General features: G+C 41.3%; 1 protein-coding gene and 1 long non-coding RNA gene across 2 annotated transcripts in view; one reads left to right on the top strand and one right to left on the bottom strand.

The window, feature by feature from the left end:
• The window catches only part of LOC124152411, a 52,905-nt gene that overhangs the window by 21,227 nt on the left and 14,522 nt on the right, over positions 1 to 17,156 (bottom strand). The gene's annotated exons all lie outside the window — the stretch shown is intronic.
• LOC125376857 lies at positions 653 to 1,316 on the top strand. Its single transcript, XR_007219347.1, has 2 exons — positions 653 to 747; positions 1,079 to 1,316. It is a non-coding gene; the product is annotated as an uncharacterized LOC125376857 (long non-coding RNA).

Genomic DNA, 17,156 nt, shown 5'->3' with positions numbered 1-17,156 from the left:
AAGACCGACGACGCGTACGCCAAGTTACGTGCGAAGGGCGACGACATGATGTGCGAACAGATACGTTCAAAGATGAGGAAGCTGACTGAACCCCAGAAAGGAACATCGAAGAAGACGATAAAGAAGATCCAGAAGAAAAAGACGAGCAAACCCACAGCAGTTGTTGTCCCCACAGCAGCAGCAGCAACAACACCCACCACCACCCCCACCACAGCGCCAGTCACCACCACCCCCACCACAGCAGTCACAGCAACCACTGCAGCAGCGACAACAGACACCGAAACGAGGGGGACATTCTTTTTGAAACCTGCAACACCTGCAACGTCTGCAAAAAGACGATCACGGAAGAAATTATCTCTGAAGATCCCTCCTCAAGAACAACTGTAAGTACCCTGCTCTTCTTTGTCTCAGTCATTCTTGATGTGATGTTGATGTTGATGATGATGATGATGATGGCGATGTTGATGATGACTATACCTATGCCTATGATGAATGGACTCTGTCCTTTGATTGACAGGACCCCTGATGTCAGTTCAGCCCAGACCGTGCTAGAACAGTGGTGGGAACAAACCCCTCGGGAGCCCACCTATTCACCGAATGCCCCTGTGACGATGGCGACGGATGACCTCGATGATCATGAAGCGCTAGAGCTGGCCACTCTCCCTTCCATGGATCTGGACACGCTCCCCCTGCTTGAGGCTTCTTGGTCACCAGCATCACCGGAAGATGTTCATGTCTACTCCTCAGGTATGCCCATGGTTTGCGACGATGATGATGGTGACAACGTTGACCTGGATCCTACAACTCACTCCCCTACAACGCGAATGTCGTGTTTGCCGACACAACAACATGTTAAGATACATCAGTTGCAACAGCGGGCAAGTGATGTGTCATGCCTGTGGTCTGGAGCTCATAGACTGTACTTGTAGTATGTTGACCTATGACAGCATAGTGACACATGATGACAGACCTATCGTATCTGAGGATCACATCTTATGGTGATCCTCCTCTTCGCTCGAAGAACTTTACAACACGTAAGCTGCAACCGTGATCAAGTGATGTGTCATGTCTGTTTCAGGGAGGCCATAGACTGTACGTGTTGAACGGATGGACCTCTCACATGGTTGAGGGAGGACCACCTCTTATGGGATTGAAGACAGAAGAGCTTGAAGATGGAAGAGGAAAACGTTGTCGCGTTATTGTTGTTGTTGTTGTTGTAGGGACATGCAAAGCACTCCCTCCTCCATTGACTTTTCGTATTTCCATTGTATCTGGTTGTGATTGGTTTTTTCATTATTAAACAGTGATTGATTGAACTGACTCTTTGTGTCTTGATTGATCTCAACTCCAATAGAGTGCCGAACCGAGGGTAGAGGTTGAGTTGAGATGTCGTTTACGTCGTCTGTCCGTCTGTCTGTCTGTCTGTCTGTCTGTGCGTCTGTCATGTCCGTGCACATGCTCGTTGTAAAAGAGAAAGATAAAAGTAAAGAATAAAAAATAGATAAAAGAGAAAGGCTATGCTTGAAAGATCAGCTGCCTGGTGTCAGTCATTCCAGTACGCATCGATCATCCCCACACCCACCGTGTGCCATGTCATGTCATGTATCATGTCATGCCTCACGCTGTGTGTCCGTCAACCCAAACACAGGATGACGTCACGTCATGAGGTGGAGGAGGTGGAAGCTAAGGTCATGACCTTCCGTTGAAGGGAGTAGGGTGGAGAGTTTCATAAAAGCAGGCGAACCCTCAGACCTTCTTTCAGTGAAGTCACCGTCATCATGGAGCAAAGACATTCTGTGAATGCCATGTCATCCTCCCGAGATGTCGTCACCGATTCCGAGTGGGTGTCTGATAAGGCGGTAGAACAAGAAGCGAGAAAACGTCCACTCTTGATGGACGACACACTCTTGATGGACGACACATGGCGACTCAGTGACATTCTGGAGAGACCTTTTCCTTCTTACACCTTGTGTCATCCTTCTCATCCCCACTATGATTCATTTCAAGAACGTCTGAGGTCTTTTCAAACGTGGCCTAAACAGATGACCCAGACCCCTTATGACATGGCCATGGCTGGCTATTTCTATCCAGGACGAGGTGACCGTGTTATCTGTTATTGCTGCGGTGTGACACTCCGCCAATGGGAAGTCACAGACCAACCCTGGAAAGAACATCTGAAGCACGCCAAAGTCCCCTGCGAATACTTGTGCGTGTTTTGTCCTGATGGAGAAGTGAACGAAAAATACAGACGTTTGGTGTCCCAAGAAGCACGGAAGAGAAGAGTCGAGTGTCTTGTACACCCCAAGTGACAACGTTTTTGTTTTTTTTCAAAGTGGTCAGATGTTCATACCCTCGTGGTCACCCCTCGTGGTCACCCCTCGTGTTCACAAAAATCACAGGGATGTCCCCCCTCATCCTGTGACTTTTGTTTTGTTGTGTTGGTTCATGTGATCAGGGGGATTAAATTTGTTTTAAAAACTCATAGTCGTGTTATGTTGTCTGTAGGATGAAGAAAAAAACAAAACAGGATCGAAATGCACACCCCGATAAAAACCGGATCGAAATCGGACCAATCGGAAGCCTGGGTTGTCGACCAATCAGAGACCGCGCTCGGACCAGGCGGGGCTCTGATTGGCCGAACCGGGGTTGTGCTTTCTCTCCCATGTTAAAATCCATTTCCTATGGAAAAGAAACACAGGGGTCGGTCCGTTTTGGAAAACCGAGGTGCGGGCCAGGCCCCGGAACGAACCAATCGGGGGCGCTGCCTGGGGAACCAATCAGGAAGCAGGGTGTCAGTGCCTCTCCTATAAAAACAAAAAAAGAGCGAAGCCATTCACACACACTGCATTCTATGAAACCCATCATGCCAGCTCGATACAGTTGTATGAAGTGCCAGACCGACAGTCACAGTTACCTGTACTGCCCTGAAGTGACATGCCTCGAGTGTCACGATCAAGGTCACCGTCACTATGTCTGTCCGAAGATGAACAGTCAAGAGAAGCAGGAGAAGCAGAACCTGGGCCCCTGTTACAACTGTGAAGCCTTGGGTCATTTCGCTGCAGATTGCCCAGAACCCAGTCGAAAGAAGACTCCCCATCGCCTGGACCGCTGTTACAACTGTCGAGCCCTGGGTCATTTCGCTGCAGATTGCCCAGAACCCAGTCGAAAGAAAACGTTAGCAACACCGTCCACCTCGACACCCGTGGCATCCGTGGCACCCATGGCACCCGTGGCACCCGTGACACCCGTGACACCCGTGACACCCGTGACACACGTCCTTCATCTCATCGAAGACATGCATGCCGATGTCCTCGACCTAAAAAAATGCCTCGCACAACTCCGTGTAGGCATCACACCTCGTGTAGAGAAAAGAAAACGGGACAGAAGCCCCTCAAGAAAACACGTTTCAAAGCCCCGACGACACCTTCCGTCCGAGGATGAGATGGAAGTAGAGGATGGAGAAGATAGATCATCTGAACAAAGTGACTAACGCATGGGCCATGCTGCCCCACTGTTTTTACCAGTTTCCCATCGTTTGCAGTTTTTCCAGTGTTCCAGTGTTCCAGTGTTCCTGCCGTTTCCTGTCGTTTCCAGTTTCCAGTTTGTTTTCCAACGGCCCTTTTCAGGGCCACCCATCTCTCCCGAAAGACAGCTTTTCCTCCTTTGCTTTGACGACCCTCCAACCCACCCTCCACCACACGGTGAACCCACCCCGCCTCCTCCTCCTCCTCCTCCTCCTCCTCCTCCCCCTCCCTCCCTCCCCTCCCTCCCCTCCCTTCACCACCACCACCACCGCCTTTTCTATTTCTATTTTTAGAACCACACCACAACAACAACAACAACCCTGTCGATCTTCTTCACCTTGTACGTGCGCTTCTCCGGGTTTTTCCCCATCCCTCTTCCTCCCCGGACACGGAGGCGACGTCCTCTTGGAGGCGCACGCCACCGGACACGGAGGCGACGCCATCTTGAAGGCGCACGCCACCGGACACGGATGCGACGCCATCTTGAAGGCGCGCGCCACCGGACACGGATGCGACGCCATCTTGGATGCGCGCGCCACCGGAAACGGATGCGACGCCATCTTGGATGCGCACGCAAGTCTCATCATGCCCCGCGCGCATGCGCAGGTCACGTGACCGGATGTGACGTCACAGAGGTCACGTGATCTTCTCGACCAATCAGAAGCCAGGAGAGGTACTCGTGTCATGGACACAACTACTCCCGTCCTCACTTTTACCGAGCATGTTAATTATATTGTCCGTCAAAAACATGGACAAGTATAAACAATATGTTCATTCACATAATATCTGTCATTATACATTTTGACAAAATGTATTGACTCGGAGCATTATTTGTTAATCACAACGTATAGACTCGGCATGCAGTTGAACTCATCACCCATCCCATTATTGATAATCATTCTTAAAGATCTATGAAATCAGAAGCTGCAACACTTTATCTTTTAATTGGCATGTCAGACTTCTATTTCATAACTCAGTTTTATTTGCACGGATCACCATGGAAGGGACATTGTCGCGTTGTCGCATTGTCGCATTGACGCCCTTACAAAAACAAGCAAAACGTGTCAAAATTGACAAAAGCGCGACAATTGGCCATTTGTCGCATTGTCGCGTGTTTGCATTGTCCCTCTTTGAATAATCCTTTTCTTTACTTTACAAAAGGGCGACGATGCCGTAACGCGACCACCTTCACCCTTTTCGGAATACAATAAATGGTCCGGCCAGGCCCGTGTGCGAAATACGCTACAGTCGGAAAGCGCACGTTAAATCTCCTATATCAGTCAGTCAGTAACGCGACATTTTCAAGGTCAAAATATGTCTCGTTGTCGCATTGTCGCCCCATCACAAATGTGTATAAAAGGCTTAAAGTTTAGTTAATGTTACAGTTAGGAAGCGGTAACCAAGTCTTGAAATGAAAACACAAGTCTGTCCGCGAGTCCATTACGTTTTTTTGTGAGCTCTTCTCTAAAAGTGCTCAGTGTTCGACTCCCAGTTCTAAACACGCAGTACCTCATCAACAATCCACATACCTCTAGTGCAGTCGTCTTCCGGAAGATCTTACTCTTGACCGCATTAGACAACTGACGAGTGCACGCCTGACCTGTGACCTCGTTGCAACCCTCATGAGGTGTTTGCCGAAGGGAGAGGGGTAGGAAATGTGTGCTCCAGCCAAGCGCAGAGCTCGCGACACACTGTATACTGAATGTTGTATACAGTATATTGCAGTTGATATACTGTATACTGCATGTGATACTTATTAGCGGAAATGTTACAACTTTCAAGATTCAAGATTCAATTTGCATTTATTTCATATACAACAGACCGCCGTCAAATATCACTGGAATACTGCTGAGAGCGGCGTTAAAACAATTTGTTTTCATAATGGAGCGCTGCAGTCATTTAAAATAGAACCGTAAACATATGTAGTACCAACTCACTCACTCTGTTTCAAATATTCAGCAGAAAATATATTATTAACCAGGTCTTTGGGAAGAGATATAAGATTTTTATGAGCAGTCACATAGGGATGATAAAGGACCTCTCGCTGATTAGGTTCTTGTTTACTTAAGAGCAGTGTTGGCCTATTAGATGATATAACCAAAATCCAGGAGCTCCGGCGGGGGGCAATCTGGTCTTGTTAGTGTATGGTATGAGCTGTGGCGTTGACCCAAGAGATTAATGTAAAAAATGAGTCCAACTCAAGTCTATCATGATTGGGAAAGTCTAGATTTCCACAGCCCTAGCCTGAAATTAAGAACTGTTCTAGGCTCCATTTTAATTGTATTATGTTAATTTTGTAGACATGGATGGACCAACCAGGAGAGAAATTGATGGAATATTAATATCACATGTTACCACTGATCCAGTTAAATTCATCACACAATAATATATTAGTATTTGACATTACGGCATTTGATTATTAGGGCATGATCATGTACATGTTCACTGTAGTAATGTACACACCAGTCAACTTGATTATAATTTATATTATAGTGTAGCGCGGCATCAACGATTACTTTATGATATCCTCACTTGTCATCATGTATTGACATCGAACAATGGACGACAATTCGAAATTCTTATAAATAGCTTCAGCGCCGGTGTCAGTACAATTTTCCTAGTTAAAAATATGTCTCTACAAAATATAATCTGAAGCAGACAAGAACAATATTTTTTTATTAATGCTTACTTTCATGGATAGAATTGAGTCAACCTAGCTAGGCTTGCCAAATCGTTCTAGACTTGAGCTGGATTACTTTTAAATTTATTCACTATGGTCTGGGAGACGAACGGGCGTCAGTATCGCATGGAGAACTGGGACAGCCTGAATCAGTGTAATCGGATATGTTGTGGAGTTTCGGTTTGGGGCTGTTTGCTGAATAGAACAAGGGCTCACGAACAAGGGCATCAATGTAGAGATTAAATCATTACAACCATTCTTTATATCGGATTTGTTATTGTGATTTGAAATCTGTTTTGGAGAATTGCGAGTTATGTACACTACTGCCTAGAAGTTCATTCCCCTTACACGCATGGGCAACGCATTACGCAACCAGTGTGCATCGGGTTGGTCACGCGTGTGATATCCGTGTGCAACGCGTTGCACACGGGTGTGCACCCCGTCCGCCACTCGTGTGCAACGCGTGACACACTCATTAGAGGGGGAACAAACTTTTGACCAAAGGAGGACCCGTCTTAAGCTGAACCTGGAGGTGGTAACAAGGAGAGAAAATTTTGTTATCCTGACGAAAAATGATAATACACATGTATTTGCTAATGTCTCCTTTCTTTATGTGATTTTGTGGGAATAACATGAATACTGTTGTGTTTAAATAGATCTGTCTTGTTTTATACGACCATTGCTTCTAAATCCGATGGTGTTAAGAAAATACATGGTCCTGGAACATGTTATTGCAATTGAAATGCTTTTATTGTGATTTGACATGAACCGTCTGTAGTACGACTTTCAGTGATATATGTATGAGGTTTGGCGGCGCATTGTTTTTATTGGACCCTAATTACTTTATGATGACTTGGACTCTTTATCTCAGCACCATAGCCGTGAGGCTGGAAAAGAGCAGCATGTAATTAATGAGGGTGGGTTATATCATTGAGGATACACTTGAGGGAGAGAATACTAATTACCGTACTACAGGAAGAGACCTGTAGACGTAAGCGCGGGGTTGTGTTTTAGCTGGCCGTTCGATAATGGCCGCCAGGAGAAGTGAGCTTTGACTGCGTCATCTAAAATAAATAGTAAGATACAGCAGTGTTATTTTCACGGGTCTGTTGAATAAACTCCCAGCGCTACGCTACTTGATCCTTGATACATCATTTTGGCATTCACAATATATAGTATTTCAACGTACAAAGGAGCATTGATCTAAAGCAATTCCGCGGGAGTAGTTGTTACCTGTGCATTACTGTATTTTCCCAGTGAGTACCCGGATGATATAGCAGAAATCTAGACTTGTTCGCGACCTGTGCTCGCCATTCGTAAGCGCATTTTTATTGAAAGTAGAAGGACGTATGGTCACATTGATCAACAAAAATGAAATACAGTTTTGGAAATGTAGGTATATTTGTGGGGAGCATCGGTAATGGTGATGCAGTTTTGGTAAGTCACTTGCTTGGTAATTGTGCGATCTTTGTTTACACTATTTTGACTTGCAACACAAAGTAAATATTTCATCTGAACATTGCTTAAGCTCTTTTGATCGTCTTTATCATTTTTAGTCAGTCGGTTAAATAAATGAATGGATTATTCAGTCAATTTGTAAAATGACTGAAATATTTAGATATTTAATCAATTGCCTGAGTGAATCATATTTTACACATTGACTGTAACATATACACGCTTACAAAAGAAAATACTTGTGAAAACAACGTCTATCGCGCATCGAAAAACTTCCCAACCAAACGGAAAGGAACAAGAATGATTCTGTTCAAAGCTGCAGCGAATGAATGAAAACAAAATGCAAATATAATTATTAAAACCTACCAAAGTTATAATGTATCCGGGAATATCAACATAAAGGAACAATATCCATTGCGTCTGCAGCTGTACAAAAATACTTATTCGATGTCAAATGTCTATGTGAGAATCAAATACTTTAATAATAATTATTTGGAAACAATATTTGGAATATATATGAAATATATTAAAATATTTAAATATATCGTTTTTAAACGTTATTTAAATGTATCGAATATTATAACCCGTGTTTGTTTCTTAACTGATCACTTAGTTTGTTTCAATTGTTTCCCATAGGTGCCAAGTTAGCTGAGAAAGCCCACGTGACAACTATTTTTATAATGTCCTCGGATCTTAAAAACATACATTGAGTTAGATAACAATAAACAAACAGTCAGTGTATTATCGGTTACCCTTTGAACAAAGTATGTTGTTTTTACATCTGTACTTCACGCCATGATATGAGTGTATTGCCTAGGTTTAGTAAACCTACCTTCACATGTAAACACTAACTTTTGACATATCCACTGTGCAAGATAACAGTAATTAATCAATCAACGTATTTCCTGTTGATCCTTTGATGTCTGGGAATGATCAGTTGATTTACAAAAAAAGTAAAGCAACTGACCATACATCTCTTGCTGGGCTGCCACGTGCATATCACATAACTCACATTCCACCTCACTTCAAACCTGGATTTAGATTGAATAATTACCCCAGGTACAAGAACGACCAAATTTGAACCTTTATGATCTGAGTGGTGCTACAACTAAGTATACATGTTATAAATTCATTAACTGAGCAGCAAGTGAATTACGACAAATACACAAGTGTAGGGTTAAACCAGAAAATGTGGATGACAACAAGGGAGTAGTAATTGTATCATCCACGCAATCCGAAATCCTCAAATGCTTTCACTCAGGGATACTTTTTTATTATTAAACTGTAACCATCAGAGGTATTTCCAAATAACGACATCCGATGAGCTTTCGCCGTTATTTGTCTGTTTGTTTAGGCTGAAGAAATTAATTACCATGCGCCCTTTGTTGAAATCTTCATAGATCACGGGTAACCAATCAGTTTTCAAAAATGCGTAAGCTTATTTAGCTGTCCTTGCAGACTGGAAGCCCAGTCTCTTGTCACGCTCGGTTGCGTTAACGAGCAAATTGACTCACGGCAGCTAGAAAGCCCAAGCGGAAATCCAAAGGTCGTATTACCTGAAGAATCAACCTTCATTTGCGAAATATCTACTGCTCTCAAAATTAAAGTCAGAACTTTCTAACCAAGGATTACCAGTTGAAACAGGTCGATGGCTGAACATTCCCAGGGAAGACAGCCAGTGTCCACTCTGTGAATCTATCGCTGTTGGAGATGAATTGCATTATTTATTCCAATGTGAAGCTCTTCACCAACGGCGATATGAACTCTTAAATAAGCAATATCTTAAGTTTCCAAACATTTAAGAACATTATGACCACTAACAGTGTAAGAAATCTAAAAGGTCTATCTAAATTCCTTAACAATGTGTGCAATACAATTGGTAAATTGTATTAGTATCCACGTATCCTATTTTTATTATTTTTGTTAAATTGTACATAATAAAAATTGTAGATAATTGTATGTCATGTTATTCTAAGAATAAATGAGTTTGAGTTTGAGTCCGACACCCGAGAAGAAGCCAGATATTAGTGCCCCTTTTTGAATAGTTTACAATCATGTGTTTTAGGGTTAGCTGTGTTGGCTTAAACGTATTTTTATTTCAAAAGAAATCTGGATCAGTAAACAAGCAAAACTTGCTTATGTAATACCTCTCTAGGTAACAACTTAACAACAGCTGGATATATATAAGAGAGTGATGAACATAAACATACAAAATGCACAAATGAAATACACGAAGCCAATACACTGAAGCAAGTGGTGTCTGTGAAATAAGGTAATGCAGTTTTCCTTTACTACATGCATAAAACTAAGCTGCTCAAACCTTTTGCTTTTGACAATGATGTCGTGAACTGATTTAAGAAGAGTCATGTTTGTAGAACTGCTTAACTACTGCCACGTAATATCATTTTTAGACCATACCCATGTGTGTAGAAATACACAGTGTTTCTGATATTGTCGTATTTTTTGACAGTTATAGAAAAAGTGAATTGCATCTTCAAGGTGATATCCACAAGTGCAGTCTGGTATGTCTGATACATGTCGTCTAAACTTATCAGCGTTTAAGTCACTGCATCCGAGCCTAAGGCGACAGTGGACAATTTGGCATGATCTATGAAAATATTTGAAGTCAAAATTATTAGTAGTTGCATCAGAACGATTAATTAATGATTTGATTTCTTTTAATGAGCGAGCATTAGTTACTTCATCGGATAGAGGGTTCCGCAGGTTGATCATATCCAGAAGAAATTATTATTAAGCATAGGTCTGTGTTCTACATTTGATTGTTTGTATGTTGAATCTATTTCTAAGGTTATATTTGCTGTTATCAGAGAATTGAATATACACTTTTCAAATATTTTGGCTGAGCAACTTGTGAGTGCTACAGGTCTATAATTTGAGCATTCATGTTCATCGCTGACACTGACACCGCATCAGCCCGGCAGTGGACTTGACACAGTTATTTGCGCACCGATTATATAACTCCTACAGACAGGGTGGGGTGGTTGTTTAAAGCGAAACGGACGACCCCGTCTGTTATCTAATAAATGCTGTGCAGCGCCTTTGATCTTGCCTCAAAACATACACCTTATAGTAGTAAACGACGATCAGGATGGCCTGGAAATAAACACAATTCTGTCTGCCCAGTGTATCCACAATTAACTAGAATGCTTCATATCGACAAATATATATATAGAAAATAGATATTTGCCCACAACAAATATTCATTTGCTTAATTGCATCAGTATGGTTTATCAGAACATGTACAATGCTTTCTTACGCTTGGTGAGGCAGACTGAAATTGAACATTAGGATAACGTCAGCAGGGATCAAAGAGGTCATACCAAAGAACTTTAATTACTAGTGGAAAAGTCAGACATTCCGATCAACCACTACAAGGCCCGGCCGGATCTCAAGGTTGACCAGATCAACACCCCAAAGGAACATCTCTATGCCAAACAAGGAGTCCCTTTCGTCATGGTGCACAAGAAGGGGGGACAGGACATCGAGTACGACATCACAAACTACACAGACTTGTACCACTTCTTCCAGAGTAGTGGCGTACCGACCTCAAACCACTTCGTCGCCGATACTGCCGCCCTCCTTGCCAAGAGTCTCTACCAGAATCCCAACCCCCAGGATGAGAAGCTGACAAAGAGACTACTAGAAGGATACCGCCGCTAGACTTCTAGCCACACATGCTCGCCAGCCGACGCCGTGCCTTCCCAGGCTTGCCCCCCACCCCCAGGCCCAAACTTTTCCATATTATTGAATATTCTTTTATCACCCACTCCCACCCAGCCAAACCCAAACCCCTTTAACTTTATTAGAATAGGCTGTAAACTTATATTTATTTTGGGGGGGTGCACTTCTTTATTTAATCATTACGCTTTTTTACCCTAATAGTATAAGTGCTTCCCCGTGTGCGAGATAGGCTTAAGTCGGAAAGCGCACGTTAAATCTCCAAGGTACCTATCTACCAGAACTTTATTTGCTGTTCTGGTCATACATAAATATATGTAAGTTACGTACATGGGGAGGCTAGATTATTTACAGCTAACAGCAATATAGTGCAAATATTATGTTCAATAAAAGAAAACGTTGATAGATCTATAACACACTTTTTGTACTATTAAACAAACTGTGGACTTTTTAGACATTTTCGCTTATTTTTAATAACATCTAGCTAACAAATCATGTCTATCTCTGAAATCCACAAGCATAGCTGCTGTCAAACCTAAAAAACATATTCAGGGAGGTCAGTTTTGACTTGCCAAGCACCTTAAGGTGAGTTTATTTTTAAACTGTCAAAAGCGATTGTCCCTTCAATACTAGTATATGACTGGAAGCTGTTTCTCGGACTGTTATGAGTTATGATGTATTTTATGATATTACTGGGGAATGTTCAAATTAGTTACTGTCATTTAATCCAACTTTCTAACTGTCAACTGTCTCAACACGACCATAGGTTTGGTTATATATCTCCTCCCTGTCTCTATGTCTTAAGTTGTTAATCGGTAACTGTGGTCCAAATGTATCAACTTATTCATCTATTGTTGCAAACTTGACTGATTTAAACATATCTAATTGATCATGAACTACTCAGTCAGTCAAGCACCTGTATCAGAAATGTAAAACCAGCCATGTTCCATGTAGTCCCAATATCACTGAAAAATGCCGATGAAACGTGACATATAAATTTACTCACAGACAATATATTTTTCGTGAGAGTGAAGCACAATTTTATTAAAGTTTTATTAACAATTTCATAAACTATAATAATATTAATATTAAAATTCATCATCACTTGCCAAGTTTATGAACATGTCCCCATTTGGGAGATGTCACATATAAACAAGGATTCGAACTAAGTTTGATCGTCTTTGACACTGAGGTTTATCCCCACTTTGCCAGCAAACTGCAGAGATTAACAGTGAGTGAGCATCGTTTCTATGTTTATACAAGAAAAGATGTTATGCCAAAAACGCTCACAGTAGTTAGTGAGTAAACTCACGACCTGTCATGACCTGGTTGAGTGACTTCCTCCAATCAACGTGAAAGGATTACCCACAGAGAAAGAAAGGATTAAAGTCACCCATAAATCTTATCCTAACGTAGTACTCCAACTTCTAAATGCCTCTCAAAGAAGGATTAAAATCCTAAATATATCCTATCTATGTGGTAAAGGTACTCACAACCTCTAATAATAAACTGTTACGTTTGGTATCCCCAGCAATACTCACTATGGTCATTGGGCAAATGTAAAAATCACAAACCCTAACGAGATTCTGTCTACATGGTCACACCTGGTGATTGTGAAGATCTCAAATTCTATCAACAGTCAGACAGCATGGCTGTTCATATTCATTTACAACATCCTCTTATAATTAGTATAAAAGTGTCCCACACAAAACCTTCTTTTATTTATTCTTTCAAAATACAAAACAGAAAGTGGGGTGTGGGGAAATGGGACATATTCCTACATGAAATAATGAGACATTAGTAATGGTGACGGCTGTATCATAATTGTACTGTCTAAAGCATAAATTTGGCGCACGAAAAACGTTATATTTGCAATAAAATGGAATGACTCGTGTGGGCAAATGAATATGTTCGCAATCCACAAACAATCATTTTATTAATGGCGAACATTTACCAACCCGCGACAATCGTGTCAACACGGGGGTTCCCCTAGCAATAAACTCGCATCAAATTCACTACTGTTCTACTGTCGGCTAGCCACAATGGCTAGACGGGACCCTAGTGGAATGGTTCATGCCATAAAAGTCTAACAACCGAACACTAATTAAGACGGGCCGACCTTGTTTTTACGGTCTGGTGAACACAGCTCAATGGCCGCTCATTAACTCAAATTTCACATCTCACTGTTTTGTTTTATCTCACTAATCATTTGATAATTTTGTCAACTTCAACTGGAACCTGGTCCCGTGTTACACGCGTGGCACACGCGTGTGCAACGGGTTGCACGCGCGCTGCACACACGTTGCACACCCGTGTGCAACGGGTGCTCACCCCTTGTGCAACCAGTTGAGCACCCGTGTCACATGCGTGTTACACGCGTTCTCAACGCGTGTTAGGGGAATGAACTTTTAGGCAGTAGTGTAGGTAACGAGAGATCTAGGCAACTCACTAACGTAGCCATTTGTGAAAAATGAAATATTAAAAGTTTAGGGGGTTGAACATGTACATTGAATGACAGGGAAGAAAGCAACGCAATAATTAAATTATGAATCAAATTATGTTATAAATAAAACAGAATATATAGAAATATTAGTTTAATTTCGCATTGTTGGAAGGTGTTTAATAATAGATTTTGTTTGTTTGCTGTTTAACGCTATCTTTAAGGAGGTATATCTATATCACCCAAATGTCCACACATATATGTCCACATATATATGTATAAAGCAAGTCGTCCTGCACTCTTCCTTAATAGTACTTTTTGTTTGATTGTTTGTTGTTGAACGCCGCACTCAGCAATATACCAGCTATATGACGGTGGTTCGTAAATAATCCAGTCTGGACCAGACAATCCAGTTATTATCACCAAAAGCACCAATCTACGCAATTGGGATACGATGACATGCATCAACCAAGTCAGCGAGCCTAACCATATTTCAAGACATGTATTTGATATTCATAATAAATCCATAAAAAGCTACAGAATGGCGACAAAACGGTACCAGCATCACAGATTACTTTCATTAATATAATTACTTTAAAGTTAAAACATGTATCTAAATAGAAAATTGCAAGGATACACTTCCGACATTTTTCGTATTTCGTTTTCGTTTGGAGAGAGAAGTTGTGATTGGTATCTGATGGGTGCAAACAGGTGTTCCCTTCCGCCCAGGCCTTACGGTAATGCTATAGCCCAAAATGAAACAAGCCTAGATGTTCGACAGGTTCATGCTGAAATTTCCATCCCACTTGGGCTCCTTTTAAATTTAGATATAGTTTCTCGTGTCGATATGTGTCAAAAGAAATGAATTAAATATTACAGCACTGGTGAATAGGTTGTATGCGCATGTCAGCGTCGATCCTACAATATCCTTTTATGCCAAATACATATATGCTGATGAATTAACGTAGTAATACTACGCAAATATATGTCAAGATGTGTACATCAGTAACATCTCGTGATCTTTATTCGTGCTTTAAGCTCTTTTTCTACCGGAGATTCTGGGGTGTTACATCACACCAGAAAGCCAGGTCCAAATTCAAGTATTAATTTCATGGTCCGTCTTGTATGTTGGAAACCAATATCGCAATATGGCTGAATATTGCTAAACGTGGTATTTACCCGATTACTCACATAATTATTCCATTTTCTACAGTCATCTGCGAACACTATTTTTCAGGAGGTATATCTATATCATCCATATGTCCATACATATATGTCCACATTTATATGTATAAAGCAAGTCGTCCTGCACTCTTCCTTAATAGTAGTTTGTGTTTGATTGTTTGTTGTTAAACGCCGCACTCAACAATATACCAGCTATATGACGGCGGTTTGTACATAATCCAGTCTGGGCCAGACAATCCAGTTATTGGCATCAAGAGCACCGATCTACACAATTGGGATACGATGACATGCATCAACCAAGTCAGCGAGCCTGACCACCCGATCCCTTTAGTCGCCTCTTACGACAAGCATAGTCGCCTATGACGGCAAGAATGGGTTGCTGTAAATCTATTCTTAACCGGACCTTCAAAGGTCAAGTGGGATTAAACTGATATGTTAAGATGAAATAAAACTGAATTATATGTGCTGTTTTCATATCAAAGTTTGCCAAACTGTTACAAAATTATTGGCCACAGCAAGGCTACGTATTCACAACTTATTGTTGTAGGCACAGTATAACTCATGAGGGCCGTTTTCCTCCTTGTGGGTCACCTGCTTCGTAATATGGGACGGGAAAACTGCAGCGGGTGAGGGCAGTTAAGTTGATGGTACAGACAGATAACAGATCATTTTACAAATGTGAAACCTCATTCCACAAAGGAAGAGGCGAAAGCTGAAACTTGGTGAGATTTACAGAACAAAGGCAGTTATTTCTAGTTTCTTACTGACTCTCGAGGATACATTTATTAAAAATTCGTGTGTGCGACACGGCCACCAGTCATTAAATTTGGGTTACAATCAGTCTGTGTTCTTTCATTTGTCATCTGAAATACCATCCCTTAGTGCACTTATGCTTCCTACTCAAGTTACCAAACACATCCTGTTTACGTACACGTGCAAGATATATATTACGCCGAGTAGAATTTACGATTTTTGATAGATCTAACTGCTGGCCTGGTACGCAATGTGATATTTCTTATCGCCAGGGATCACAGGTGTGATACCAGTCTCCCTCAAGGAGACGTCTGATTGAACTCTTTGCTTTGTCAATGCTTCGTCTAGCCCAAACCGGTAACTGATACCACTAGCAACGATACAATGGCGTACAAAGACTTACAATGAGTCAAGAATCCGTCACTCGATTTCCATTTGGATTGATTGTTTGATAGATAGATAGATAGATAGATAGATAGATAGATAGATAGATAGATAGATAGATAGATAGATAGATAGATAGATAGATAGATAGATAGATAGATAGATAGATAGATAGATAGATAGATAGATAGATAGATAGATAGATAGATAGATTGTGAGTGAGTGCCTGTTTCACTGGTATGTCCGGATCTGGGTACGGGTCACCGGTTTAGCGTCACCGATCTAGATATATCTATGCAGAAATAGGTCATCCATGCGAATAGCGTAATCTCGATTAATGTATTCAGGAACCTTTCGTGAACAAAATTTATTGAAAATGCTACCGAAGAATCAAACAACTTTAAGATTTGGCTTCTGTGGTGGAATCATTCTAATATTTCACATAACCGTTAACGTATTTCTTGAATGTTGTCACGCCATTCATTCAGACAGATCTCGAAGATATGTTAATATCTATGCTAGGACAGCGGATTAGATATCGCGAGGCCGGTTCACAATCCATAAAAGCCTGTGATATTGTTATCGTGTACATATTTGTCCCAATTCGTTGAAAATTTCTTACTTTATTTTAAATACAAATTATCAAAACTACAGCTGAAATTATAATAAAATATTCCAAACTCAATCTTATATACCTGTATATCCAAATTCTTGTACATTTAAAATTAGCTACCTTTATTATTCTACTTCTATTTCAATTTTATTATTTTACTTTCCATATGTTTTATATAAACTTAATATTAGTTGATACACGTTATCCAGGCTTTTTCATTTTACATCCTACTTACATAAACAATAAGCCGTCCAAATTCATACCCATAGGCACAAAATCAACATGCCCATTGTCCAAACGTAATCCCCTGCTATTTTAATTCTATACTGTCAACGTCTGCTAGTGAGCGAAGCTCAATCACTGTCAGTGTCTACCTACCCGTCACCTCTAATTATCCCCCTTAGGCAAAGGATTACCGCAAGG

Source organism: Haliotis rufescens, unplaced genomic scaffold (assembly GCF_023055435.1).
Source record: "Haliotis rufescens isolate VD_foot unplaced genomic scaffold, xgHalRufe1.0.p SCAF_8, whole genome shotgun sequence".
In the NCBI taxonomy this organism is placed as follows: domain Eukaryota; kingdom Metazoa; phylum Mollusca; class Gastropoda; order Lepetellida; family Haliotidae; genus Haliotis; species Haliotis rufescens.
This window is presented reverse-complemented; position numbering and strand designations above follow the sequence as displayed.